Raw genomic sequence first — 12,461 nt, forward strand, 5'->3', positions numbered from 1 at the left:
CCAGCCTCAGATATAAACGTATTTTTCTTAATTCTAATTCTTAAGACAGATAATTCTCACACCCCCATCCCTAAGTTTGCTGAAGGCACTACAATCTAATATTTGCATCGCCAGTCTCATAGAACAAGTCAGACCAGGCCACAGTGTAACAGTACCACCTGCTCATCAAATTAGTGCTGTACTGAGCCCGCAACCATCATGAAAAAGCTGTGGCACCACCACAAAGGGCACTGATCAGAAATGTAATAGTCGACTGACAACTGCAAATATCCTACAGGGACCCTGACAACTCAAACCCTATTCAAGGTGATTTTCTTACTCCACAGCCATCCATAAACCACAATCTAACAGTAGCACATGTTCGTCCAGTTGTTGGCACGCGGAAATGCGATCTGCAGGTCAGTTGACTCTAACTTGAAAGCACCCATTGGACTCAGAACCAACCGGATAGAACATGGCACTGCCGAAAGGGTCGGGATGAACTGTGTCATAATAGTAACCACCATAAACATCCCGGCCCTAGCTTGATATCTGTGTTAGAATAGGGAAGTGTTAGAGAATTCTATCCTGTCTAGACTACTGAAAATATAAATACCAGATATCTCATACCACATCCAGTGATCCACATCTCCACTTTGGTAGTAGAGCTGCTCTCCAATGCATTGAATAGCTGGTGGCATCTCCATTATAATTCACATGTATCTCCACAATATTGTTTGTTTAGTTGTTCATCAATCCTGCTGAAAATGACAAAACTTTCATTGATAATCTTATACACAATTGATTGAAGGTTAACTGTTAATTTAAATAACAAAATTCAATAGATATAGTGCCAAGTAGAATTATCAAACTTGGTTCAATAAATATTTCACCATACATTGTTAAAGATGAATAATATTAAAAAATTGCCATGACTTGATATTAAATTGTGTCACAAAAAAGGATCTAGTAAATATTGAATAAAGATACAAATTTAAAAATCTTGATATTAAAAAAAGATATTATTTAATCTAATGTAATCTAATTATTTAATCTATCCAATCTATTATTTATTCTCTCTATTTATAATTTTGATATTATTCAAAAACACTTGATATTAAATTGTGTCACAAAAAAGGAACTAGTGAATATTGAATAAAGATACAAACTGAAAAAATTCGAATATGCTTTACAAATTGTCTAGGAACAATAAGAATTGATAATTCCAAACAAAAAATAAATTAATGAGATATAATATCATGGAGCTTGAGTCTGGATATCTGGATGAGTAAAAATCAATGAAAGAGTCTACTAACCTTTTAAAAAATATCTACAATGGTGCACTTGGATTCATTTGGTAGGCTAAGCTGCAACAAACTTGTAAAGCACTTACAAAACAAAGCAATTTTATATAATGTAGATAAACAGTTACAAATCTTAACTTGGACTGAACTAAGAGAATACCTGAATCAACAGGAGTGTATGTTTGTACAAGACAGTATCAATAAGAGTTTCTTACTCTCAATGATACTCATTAGAGAACCCTTGAATTTTCTAAATACTAAAACTAAAATGCATGCAATTTAAGACTGTAGATGAGGCTAGAGGCTTCGTTTTCCCATCCCCCGCCAACTAGCAAAGGCTAGAGGCTATATTTTCCCTTCCCCGCCAACTAGCAAAGGCTAGAGGCTATATTTTCCCTTCCCCGCCAACTAGCAAAGGCTAGAGGCTTCACCCCGCCAACTAGCAAAGGCTAGAGACTATACTTAATATCACTCCAGCCTCAGATATAAACGTATTTTTCTTAATTCTAATTCTTAAGACAGATAATTCTCACACCCCCATCCCTAAGTTTGCTGAAGGCACTACAATCTAATATTTGCATCGCCAGTCTCATAGAACAAGTCAGACCAGGCCACAGTGTAACAGTACCACCTGCTCATCAAATTAGTGCTGTACTGAGCCCGCAACCATCATGAAAAAGCTGTGGCACCACCACAAAGGGCACTGATCAGAAATGTAATAGTCGACTGACAACTGCAAATATCCTACAGGGACCCTGACAACTCAAACCCTATTCAAGGTGATTTTCTTACTCCACAGCCATCCATAAACCACAATCTAACAGTAGCACATGTTCGTCCAGTTGTTGGCACGCGGAAATGCGATCTGCAGGTCAGTTGACTCTAACTTGAAAGCACCCATTGGACTCAGAACCAACCGGATAGAACATGGCACTGCCGAAAGGGTCGGGATGAACTGTGTCATAATAGTAACCACCATAAACATCCCGGCCCTAGCTTGATATCTGTGTTAGAATAGGGAAGTGTTAGAGAATTCTAACCTGTCTAGACTACTGAAAATATAAATTCCAGATATCTCATACCACATCCAGTGATCCACATCTCCACTTTGGTAGTAGAGCTGCTCTCCAATGCATTGAATAGCTGGTGGCATCTCCATTATAATTCACATGTATCTCCACAATATTGTTTGTTTAGTTGTTCATCAATCCTGCTGAAAATGACAAAACTTTCATTGATAATCTTATACACAATTGATTGAAGGTTAACTGTTAATTTAAATAACAAAATTCAATAGATATAGTGCCAAGTAGAATTATCAAACTTGGTTCAATAAATATTTCACCATACATTGTTAAAGATGAATAATATTAAAAAATTGCCATGACTTGATATTAAATTGTGTCACAAAAAAGGATCTAGTAAATATTGAATAAAGATACAAATTTAAAAATCTTGATATTAAAAAAAGATATTATTTAATCTAATGTAATCTAATTATTTAATCTATCCAATCTATTATTTATTCTCTCTATTTATAATTTTGATATTATTCAAAAACACTTGATATTAAATTGTGTCACAAAAAAGGAACTAGTGAATATTGAATAAAGATACAAACTGAAAAAATTCGAATATGCTTTACAAATTGTCTAGGAACAATAAGAATTGATAATTCCAAACAAAAAATAAATTAATGAGATATAATATCATGGAGCTTGAGTCTGGATATCTGGATGAGTAAAAATCAATGAAAGAGTCTACTAACCTTTTAAAAAATATCTACAATGGTGCACTTGGATTCATTTGGTAGGCTAAGCTGCAACAAACTTGTAAAGCACTTACAAAACAAAGCAATTTTATATAATGTAGATAAACAGTTACAAATCTTAACTTGGACTGAACTAAGAGAATACCTGAATCAACAGGAGTGTATGTTTGTACAAGACAGTATCAATAAGAGTTTCTTACTCTCAATGATACTCATTAGAGAACCCTTGAATTTCTCAAGAATATCTCTAATTTTAAAGTATCAAAAAATGATGATAAATAGTTGCTAATCATAGATTGAACTTATCACTAAACTAAGGACCGCCAGGCGTGAATGTTGTACTCTACAGTATCTATGAGAGTCTCTCACTCTTAAAGATACTTAGTAGAGTAGAGAAGTAAAAAACTCTTGAATTTCTCAAGAATATCTCCACTTCCCAGCATCTCCAAGGGTGATACACCCTCTTTGATGCAAAATACCTTGTGCATTTCCCCTACCGATGGGGAAGTGTCACCTATTAAGTAAATTGCATGCAAGTTAAGACTTAAAATTATGTTAAAACTAAGATTAACCCAAGGCTATCACAAGATAGCGGTGATTTCCATTCTCCCCGCCAACTAGCAAAGGCTAGAGGGACCCTGACAACTCAAACCCTATTCAAGGTGATTTTCTTACTCCACAGCCATCCATAAACCACAATCTAACAGTAGCACATGTTCGTCCAGTTGTTGGCACGCGGAAATGCGATCTGCAGGTCAGTTGACTCTAACTTGAAAGCACCCATTGGACTCAGAACCAACCGGATAGAACAAGGCACTGCCGAAGGGGTCGGGATGAACTGTGTCATAATAGTAACCACCATAAACATCCCGGCCCTAGCTTGATATCTGTGTTAGAATAGGGAAGTGTTAGAGAATTCTAACCTGTCTAGACTACTGAAAATATAAATAACAGATATCTCATACCACATCCAGTGATCCACATCTCCACTTTGGTAGTAGAGCTGCTCTCCAATGCATTGAATAGCTGGTGGCATCTCCATTATAATTCACATGTATCTCCACAATATTGTTTGTTTAGTTGTTCATCAATCCTGCTGAAAATGACAAAACTTTCATTGATAATCTTATACACAATTGATTGAAGGTTAACTGTTAATTTAAATAACAAAATTCAATAGATATAGTGCCAAGTAGAATTATCAAACTTGGTTCAATAAATATTTCACCATACATTGTTAAAGATGAATAATATTAAAAAATTGCCATGACTTGATATTAAATTGTGTCACAAAAAAGGATCTAGTAAATATTGAATAAAGATACAAATTTAAAAATCTTGATATTAAAAAAAGATATTATTTAATCTAATGTAATCTAATTATTTAATCTATCCAATCTATTATTTATTCTCTCTATTTATAATTTTGATATTATTCAAAAACACTTGATATTAAATTGTGTCACAAAAAAGGAACTAGTGAATATTGAATAAAGATACAAACTGAAAAAATTCGAATATGCTTTACAAATTGTCTAGGAACAATAAGAATTGATAATTCCAAACAAAAAATAAATTAATGAGATATAATATCATGGAGCTTGAGTCTGGATATCTGGATGAGTAAAAATCAATGAAAGAGTCTACTAACCTTTTAAAAAATATCTACAATGGTGCACTTGGATTCATTTGGTAGGCTAAGCTGCAACAAACTTGTAAAGCACTTACAAAACAAAGCAATTTTATATAATGTAGATAAACAGTTACAAATCTTAACTTGGACTGAACTAAGAGAATACCTGAATCAACAGGAGTGTATGTTTGTACAAGACAGTATCAATAAGAGTTTCTTACTCTCAATGATACTCATTAGAGAACCCTTGAATTTCTCAAGAATATCTCTAATTTTAAAGTATCAAAAAATGATGATAAATAGTTGCTAATCATAGATTGAACTTATCACTAAACTAAGGACCGCCAGGCGTGAATGTTGTACTCTACAGTATCTATGAGAGTCTCTCACTCTTAAAGATACTTAGTAGAGTAGAGAAGTAAAAAACTCTTGAATTTCTCAAGAATATCTCCACTTCCCAGCATCTCCAAGGGTGATACACCCTCTTTGATGCAAAATACCTTGTGCATTTCCCCTACCGATGGGGAAGTGTCACCTATTAAGTAAATTGCATGCAAGTTAAGACTTAAAATTATGTTAAAACTAAGATTAACCCAAGGCTATCACAAGATAGCGGTGATTTCCATTCTCCCCGCCAACTAGCAAAGGCTAGAGGCTTCACCCCGCCAACTAGCAAAGGCTAGAGGCTTCACCCCGCCAACTAGCAAAGGCTAGAGACTATACTTAATATCACTCCAGCCTCAGATATAAACGTATTTTTCTTAATTCTAATTCTTAAGACAGATAATTCTCACACCCCCATCCCTAAGTTTGCTGAAGGCACTACAATCTAATATTTGCATCGCCAGTCTCATAGAACAAGTCAGACCAGGCCACAGTGTAACAGTACCACCTGCTCATCAAATTAGTGCTGTACTGAGCCCGCAACCATCATGAAAAAGCTGTGGCACCACCACAAAGGGCACTGATCAGAAATGTAATAGTCGACTGACAACTGCAAATATCCTACAGGGACCCTGACAACTCAAACCCTATTCAAGGTGATTTTCTTACTCCACAGCCATCCATAAACCACAATCTAACAGTAGCACATGTTCGTCCAGTTGTTGGCACGCGGAAATGCGATCTGCAGGTCAGTTGACTCTAACTTGAAAGCACCCATTGGACTCAGAACCAACCGGATAGAACAAGGCACTGCCGAAGGGGTCGGGATGAACTGTGTCATAATAGTAACCACCATAAACATCCCGGCCCTAGCTTGATATCTGTGTTAGAATAGGGAAGTGTTAGAGAATTCTAACCTGTCTAGACTACTGAAAATATAAATAACAGATATCTCATACCACATCCAGTGATCCACATCTCCACTTTGGTAGTAGAGCTGCTCTCCAATGCATTGAATAGCTGGTGGCATCTCCATTATAATTCACATGTATCTCCACAATATTGTTTGTTTAGTTGTTCATCAATCCTGCTGAAAATGACAAAACTTTCATTGATAATCTTATACACAATTGATTGAAGGTTAACTGTTAATTTAAATAACAAAATTCAATAGATATAGTGCCAAGTAGAATTATCAAACTTGGTTCAATAAATATTTCACCATACATTGTTAAAGATGAATAATATTAAAAAATTGCCATGACTTGATATTAAATTGTGTCACAAAAAAGGATCTAGTAAATATTGAATAAAGATACAAATTTAAAAATCTTGATATTAAAAAAAGATATTATTTAATCTAATGTAATCTAATTATTTAATCTATCCAATCTATTATTTATTCTCTCTATTTATAATTTTGATATTATTCAAAAACACTTGATATTAAATTGTGTCACAAAAAAGGAACTAGTGAATATTGAATAAAGATACAAACTGAAAAAATTCGAATATGCTTTACAAATTGTCTAGGAACAATAAGAATTGATAATTCCAAACAAAAAATAAATTAATGAGATATAATATCATGGAGCTTGAGTCTGGATATCTGGATGAGTAAAAATCAATGAAAGAGTCTACTAACCTTTTAAAAAATATCTACAATGGTGCACTTGGATTCATTTGGTAGGCTAAGCTGCAACAAACTTGTAAAGCACTTACAAAACAAAGCAATTTTATATAATGTAGATAAACAGTTACAAATCTTAACTTGGACTGAACTAAGAGAATACCTGAATCAACAGGAGTGTATGTTTGTACAAGACAGTATCAATAAGAGTTTCTTACTCTCAATGATACTCATTAGAGAACCCTTGAATTTCTCAAGAATATCTCTAATTTTAAAGTATCAAAAAATGATGATAAATAGTTGCTAATCATAGATTGAACTTATCACTAAACTAAGGACCGCCAGGCGTGAATGTTGTACTCTACAGTATCTATGAGAGTCTCTCACTCTTAAAGATACTTAGTAGAGTAGAGAAGTAAAAAACTCTTGAATTTCTCAAGAATATCTCCACTTCCCAGCATCTCCAAGGGTGATACACCCTCTTTGATGCAAAATACCTTGTGCATTTCCCCTACCGATGGGGAAGTGTCACCTATTAAGTAAATTGCATGCAAGTTAAGACTTAAAATTATGTTAAAACTAAGATTAACCCAAGGCTATCACAAGATAGCGGTGATTTCCATTCTCCCCGCCAACTAGCAAAGGCTAGAGGCTTCACCCCGCCAACTAGCAAAGGCTAGAGGCTTCACCCCGCCAACTAGCAAAGGCTAGAGGCTTAACCCCGCCAACTAGCAAAGGCTAGAGGCTTCACCCCGCCAACTAGCAAAGGCTAGAGGCTATACTTAATATTACTCCAGCCTCAGATATAAACGTATTTTTCTTAATTCTAATTCTTAAGACAGATAATTCTCACACCCCCATCCCTAAGTTTGCTGAAGGCACTACAATCTAATATTTGCATCGCCAGTCTCATAGAACAAGTCAGACCAGGCCACAGTGTAACAGTACCACCTGCTCATCAAATTAGTGCTGTACTGAGCCCGCAACCATCATGAAAAAGCTGTGGCACCACCACAAAGGGCACTGATCAGAAATGTAATAGTCGACTGACAACTGCAAATATCCTACAGGGACCCTGACAACTCAAACCCTATTCAAGGTGATTTTCTTACTCCACAGCCATCCATAAACCACAATCTAACAGTAGCACATGTTCGTCCAGTTGTTGGCACGCGGAAATGCGATCTGCAGGTCAGTTGACTCTAACTTGAAAGCACCCATTGGACTCAGAACCAACCGGATAGAACAAGGCACTGCCGAAGGGGTCGGGATGAACTGTGTCATAATAGTAACCACCATAAACATCCCGGCCCTAGCTTGATATCTGTGTTAGAATAGGGAAGTGTTAGAGAATTCTATCCTGTCTAGACTACTGAAAATATAAATAACAGATATCTCATACCACATCCAGTGATCCACATCTCCACTTTGGTAGTAGAGCTGCTCTCCAATGCATTGAATAGCTGGTGGCATCTCCATTATAATTCACATGTATCTCCACAATATTGTTTGTTTAGTTGTTCATCAATCCTGCTGAAAATGACAAAACTTTCATTGATAATCTTATACACAATTGATTGAAGGTTAACTGTTAATTTAAATAACAAAATTCAATAGATATAGTGCCAAGTAGAATTATCAAACTTGGTTCAATAAATATTTCACCATACATTGTTAAAGATGAATAATATTAAAAAATTGCCATGACTTGATATTAAATTGTGTCACAAAAAAGGATCTAGTAAATATTGAATAAAGATACAAATTTAAAAATCTTGATATTAAAAAAAGATATTATTTAATCTAATGTAATCTAATTATTTAATCTATCCAATCTATTATTTATTCTCTCTATTTATAATTTTGATATTATTCAAAAACACTTGATATTAAATTGTGTCACAAAAAAGGAACTAGTGAATATTGAATAAAGATACAAACTGAAAAAATTCGAATATGCTTTACAAATTGTCTAGGAACAATAAGAATTGATAATTCCAAACAAAAAATAAATTAATGAGATATAATATCATGGAGCTTGAGTCTGGATATCTGGATGAGTAAAAATCAATGAAAGAGTCTACTAACCTTTTAAAAAATATCTACAATGGTGCACTTGGATTCATTTGGTAGGCTAAGCTGCAACAAACTTGTAAAGCACTTACAAAACAAAGCAATTTTATATAATGTAGATAAACAGTTACAAATCTTAACTTGGACTGAACTAAGAGAATACCTGAATCAACAGGAGTGTATGTTTGTACAAGACAGTATCAATAAGAGTTTCTTACTCTCAATGATACTCATTAGAGAACCCTTGAATTTCTCAAGAATATCTCTAATTTTAAAGTATCAAAAAATGATGATAAATAGTTGCTAATCATAGATTGAACTTATCACTAAACTAAGGACCGCCAGGCGTGCAATTTAAGACTGTAGATGAGGCTAGAGGCTTCGTTTTCCCATCCCCCGCCAACTAGCAAAGGCTAGAGGCTTGACCCCGCCAACTAGCAAAGGCTAGAGGCTATATTTTCCCTTCCCCGCCAACTAGCAAAGGCTAGAGGCTATATTTTCCCTTCCCCGCCAACTAGCAAAGGCTAGAGGCTAACCCCGCCAACTAGCAAAGGCTAGAGACTATACTTAATATCACTCCAGCCTCAGATATAAACGTATTTTTCTTAATTCTAATTCTTAAGACAGATAATTCTCACACCCCCATCCCTAAGTTTGCTGAAGGCACTACAATCTAATATTTGCATCGCCAGTCTCATAGAACAAGTCAGACCAGGCCACAGTGTAACAGTACCACCTGCTCATCAAATTAGTGCTGTACTGAGCCCGCAACCATCATGAAAAAGCTGTGGCACCACCACAAAGGGCACTGATCAGAAATGTAATAGTCGACTGACAACTGCAAATATCCTACAGGGACCCTGACAACTCAAACCCTATTCAAGGTGATTTTCTTACTCCACAGCCATCCATAAACCACAATCTAACAGTAGCACATGTTCGTCCAGTTGTTGGCACGCGGAAATGCGATCTGCAGGTCAGTTGACTCTAACTTGAAAGCACCCATTGGACTCAGAACCAACCGGATAGAACAAGGCACTGCCGAAGGGGTCGGGATGAACTGTGTCATAATAGTAACCACCATAAACATCCCGGCCCTAGCTTGATATCTGTGTTAGAATAGGGAAGTGTTAGAGAATTCTATCCTGTCTAGACTAATGAAAATATAAATTCCAGATAATCTCATACCACATCCAGTGATCCACATCTCCACTTTGGTAGTAGAGCTGCTCTCCAATGCATTGAATAGCTGGTGGCATCTCCATTATAATTCACATGTATCTCCACAATATTGTTTGTTTAGTTGTTCATCAATCCTGCTGAAAATGACAAAACTTTCATTGATAATCTTATACACAATTGATTGAAGGTTAACTGTTAATTTAAATAACAAAATTCAATAGATATAGTGCCAAGTAGAATTATCAAACTTGGTTCAATAAATATTTCACCATACATTGTTAAAGATGAATAATATTAAAAAATTGCCATGACTTGATATTAAATTGTGTCACAAAAAAGGATCTAGTAAATATTGAATAAAGATACAAATTTAAAAATCTTGATATTAAAAAAAGATATTATTTAATCTAATGTAATCTAATTATTTAATCTATCCAATCTATTATTTATTCTCTCTATTTATAATTTTGATATTATTCAAAAACACTTGATATTAAATTGTGTCACAAAAAAGGAACTAGTGAATATTGAATAAAGATACAAACTGAAAAAATTCGAATATGCTTTACAAATTGTCTAGGAACAATAAGAATTGATAATTCCAAACAAAAAATAAATTAATGAGATATAATATCATGGAGCTTGAGTCTGGATATCTGGATGAGTAAAAATCAATGAAAGAGTCTACTAACCTTTTAAAAAATATCTACAATGGTGCACTTGGATTCATTTGGTAGGCTAAGCTGCAACAAACTTGTAAAGCACTTACAAAACAAAGCAATTTTATATAATGTAGATAAACAGTTACAAATCTTAACTTGGACTGAACTAAGAGAATACCTGAATCAACAGGAGTGTATGTTTGTACAAGACAGTATCAATAAGAGTTTCTTACTCTCAATGATACTCATTAGAGAACCCTTGAATTTCTCAAGAATATCTCTAATTTTAAAGTATCAAAAAATGATGATAAATAGTTGCTAATCATAGATTGAACTTATCACTAAACTAAGGACCGCCAGGCGTGAATGTTGTACTCTACAGTATCTATGAGAGTCTCTCACTCTTAAAGATACTTAGTAGAGTAGAGAAGTAAAAAACTCTTGAATTTCTCAAGAATATCTCCACTTCCCAGCATCTCCAAGGGTGATACACCCTCTTTGATGCAAAATACCTTGTGCATTTCCCCTACCGATGGGGAAGTGTCACCTATTAAGTAAATTGCATGCAAGTTAAGACTTAAAATTATGTTAAAACTAAGATTAACCCAAGGCTATCACAAGATAGCGGTGATTTCCTTACTCCACAGCCATCCATAAACCACAATCTAACAGTAGCACATGTTCGTCCAGTTGTTGGCACGCGGAAATGCGATCTGCAGGTCAGTTGACTCTAACTTGAAAGCACCCATTGGACTCAGAACCAACCGGATAGAACAAGGCACTGCCGAAGGGGTCGGGATGAACTGTGTCATAATAGTAACCACCATAAACATCCCGGCCCTAGCTTGATATCTGTGTTAGAATAGGGAAGTGTTAGAGAATTCTAACCTGTCTAGACTACTGAAAATATAAATTCCAGATATCTCATACCACATCCAGTGATCCACATCTCCACTTTGGTAGTAGAGCTGCTCTCCAATGCATTGAATAGCTGGTGGCATCTCCATTATAATTCACATGTATCTCCACAATATTGTTTGTTTAGTTGTTCATCAATCCTGCTGAAAATGACAAAACTTTCATTGATAATCTTATACACAATTGATTGAAGGTTAACTGTTAATTTAAATAACAAAATTCAATAGATATAGTGCCAAGTAGAATTATCAAACTTGGTTCAATAAATATTTCACCATACATTGTTAAAGATGAATAATATTAAAAAATTGCCATGACTTGATATTAAATTGTGTCACAAAAAAGGATCTAGTAAATATTGAATAAAGATACAAATTTAAAAATCTTGATATTAAAAAAAGATATTATTTAATCTAATGTAATCTAATTATTTAATCTATCCAATCTATTATTTATTCTCTCTATTTATAATTTTGATATTATTCAAAAACACTTGATATTAAATTGTGTCACAAAAAAGGAACTAGTGAATATTGAATAAAGATACAAACTGAAAAAATTCGAATATGCTTTACAAATTGTCTAGGAACAATAAGAATTGATAATTCCAAACAAAAAATAAATTAATGAGATATAATATCATGGAGCTTGAGTCTGGATATCTGGATGAGTAAAAATCAATGAAAGAGTCTACTAACCTTTTAAAAAATATCTACAATGGTGCACTTGGATTCATTTGGTAGGCTAAGCTGCAACAAACTTGTAAAGCACTTACAAAACAAAGCAATTTTATATAATGTAGATAAACAGTTACAAATCTTAACTTGGACTGAACTAAGAGAATACCTGAATCAACAGGAGTGTATGTTTGTACAAGACAGTATCAATAAGAGTTTCTTACTCTCAATGATACTCATTAGAGAAC

At 34.5% G+C, this 12,461-nt stretch overlaps 1 protein-coding gene and 2 long non-coding RNA genes across 5 annotated transcripts in view; 1 reads left to right on the plus strand and 2 right to left on the minus strand.

Annotated features, from left to right (window-relative positions):
• The window catches only part of LOC111054980 (uncharacterized protein YJR142W-like), a 121,403-nt gene that overhangs the window by 38,834 nt on the left and 70,108 nt on the right, over positions 1-12,461 (plus strand). The gene's annotated exons all lie outside the window — the stretch shown is intronic.
• On the minus strand, positions 6-3,682 carry LOC120353981. The gene is made up of 3 exons (XR_005572715.1): positions 3,052-3,682; positions 2,366-2,496; positions 6-737 (listed from the first exon to the last, which is right to left on the minus strand). It is a non-coding gene; the product is annotated as an uncharacterized LOC120353981 (long non-coding RNA).
• Positions 3,692-11,248, minus strand: LOC120353979. 2 transcript variants are annotated; one of them, XR_005572712.1, is made up of 5 exons: positions 10,649-11,248; positions 9,963-10,093; positions 6,717-8,231; positions 4,706-6,161; positions 3,692-4,150 (listed from the first exon to the last, which is right to left on the minus strand). It is a non-coding gene; the product is annotated as an uncharacterized LOC120353979 (long non-coding RNA). The 2 variants fall into 2 exon arrangements; XR_005572713.1 differs by lacking the exons at positions 9,963-10,093; positions 10,649-11,248 and adding an exon at positions 8,790-9,118 and having other exon boundaries at positions 6,717-8,234.

The sequence above is a fragment of the Nilaparvata lugens genome, chromosome 13, assembly GCF_014356525.2.
Source record: "Nilaparvata lugens isolate BPH chromosome 13, ASM1435652v1, whole genome shotgun sequence".
Classification (NCBI taxonomy): Eukaryota; Metazoa; Arthropoda; class Insecta; order Hemiptera; family Delphacidae; genus Nilaparvata; species Nilaparvata lugens.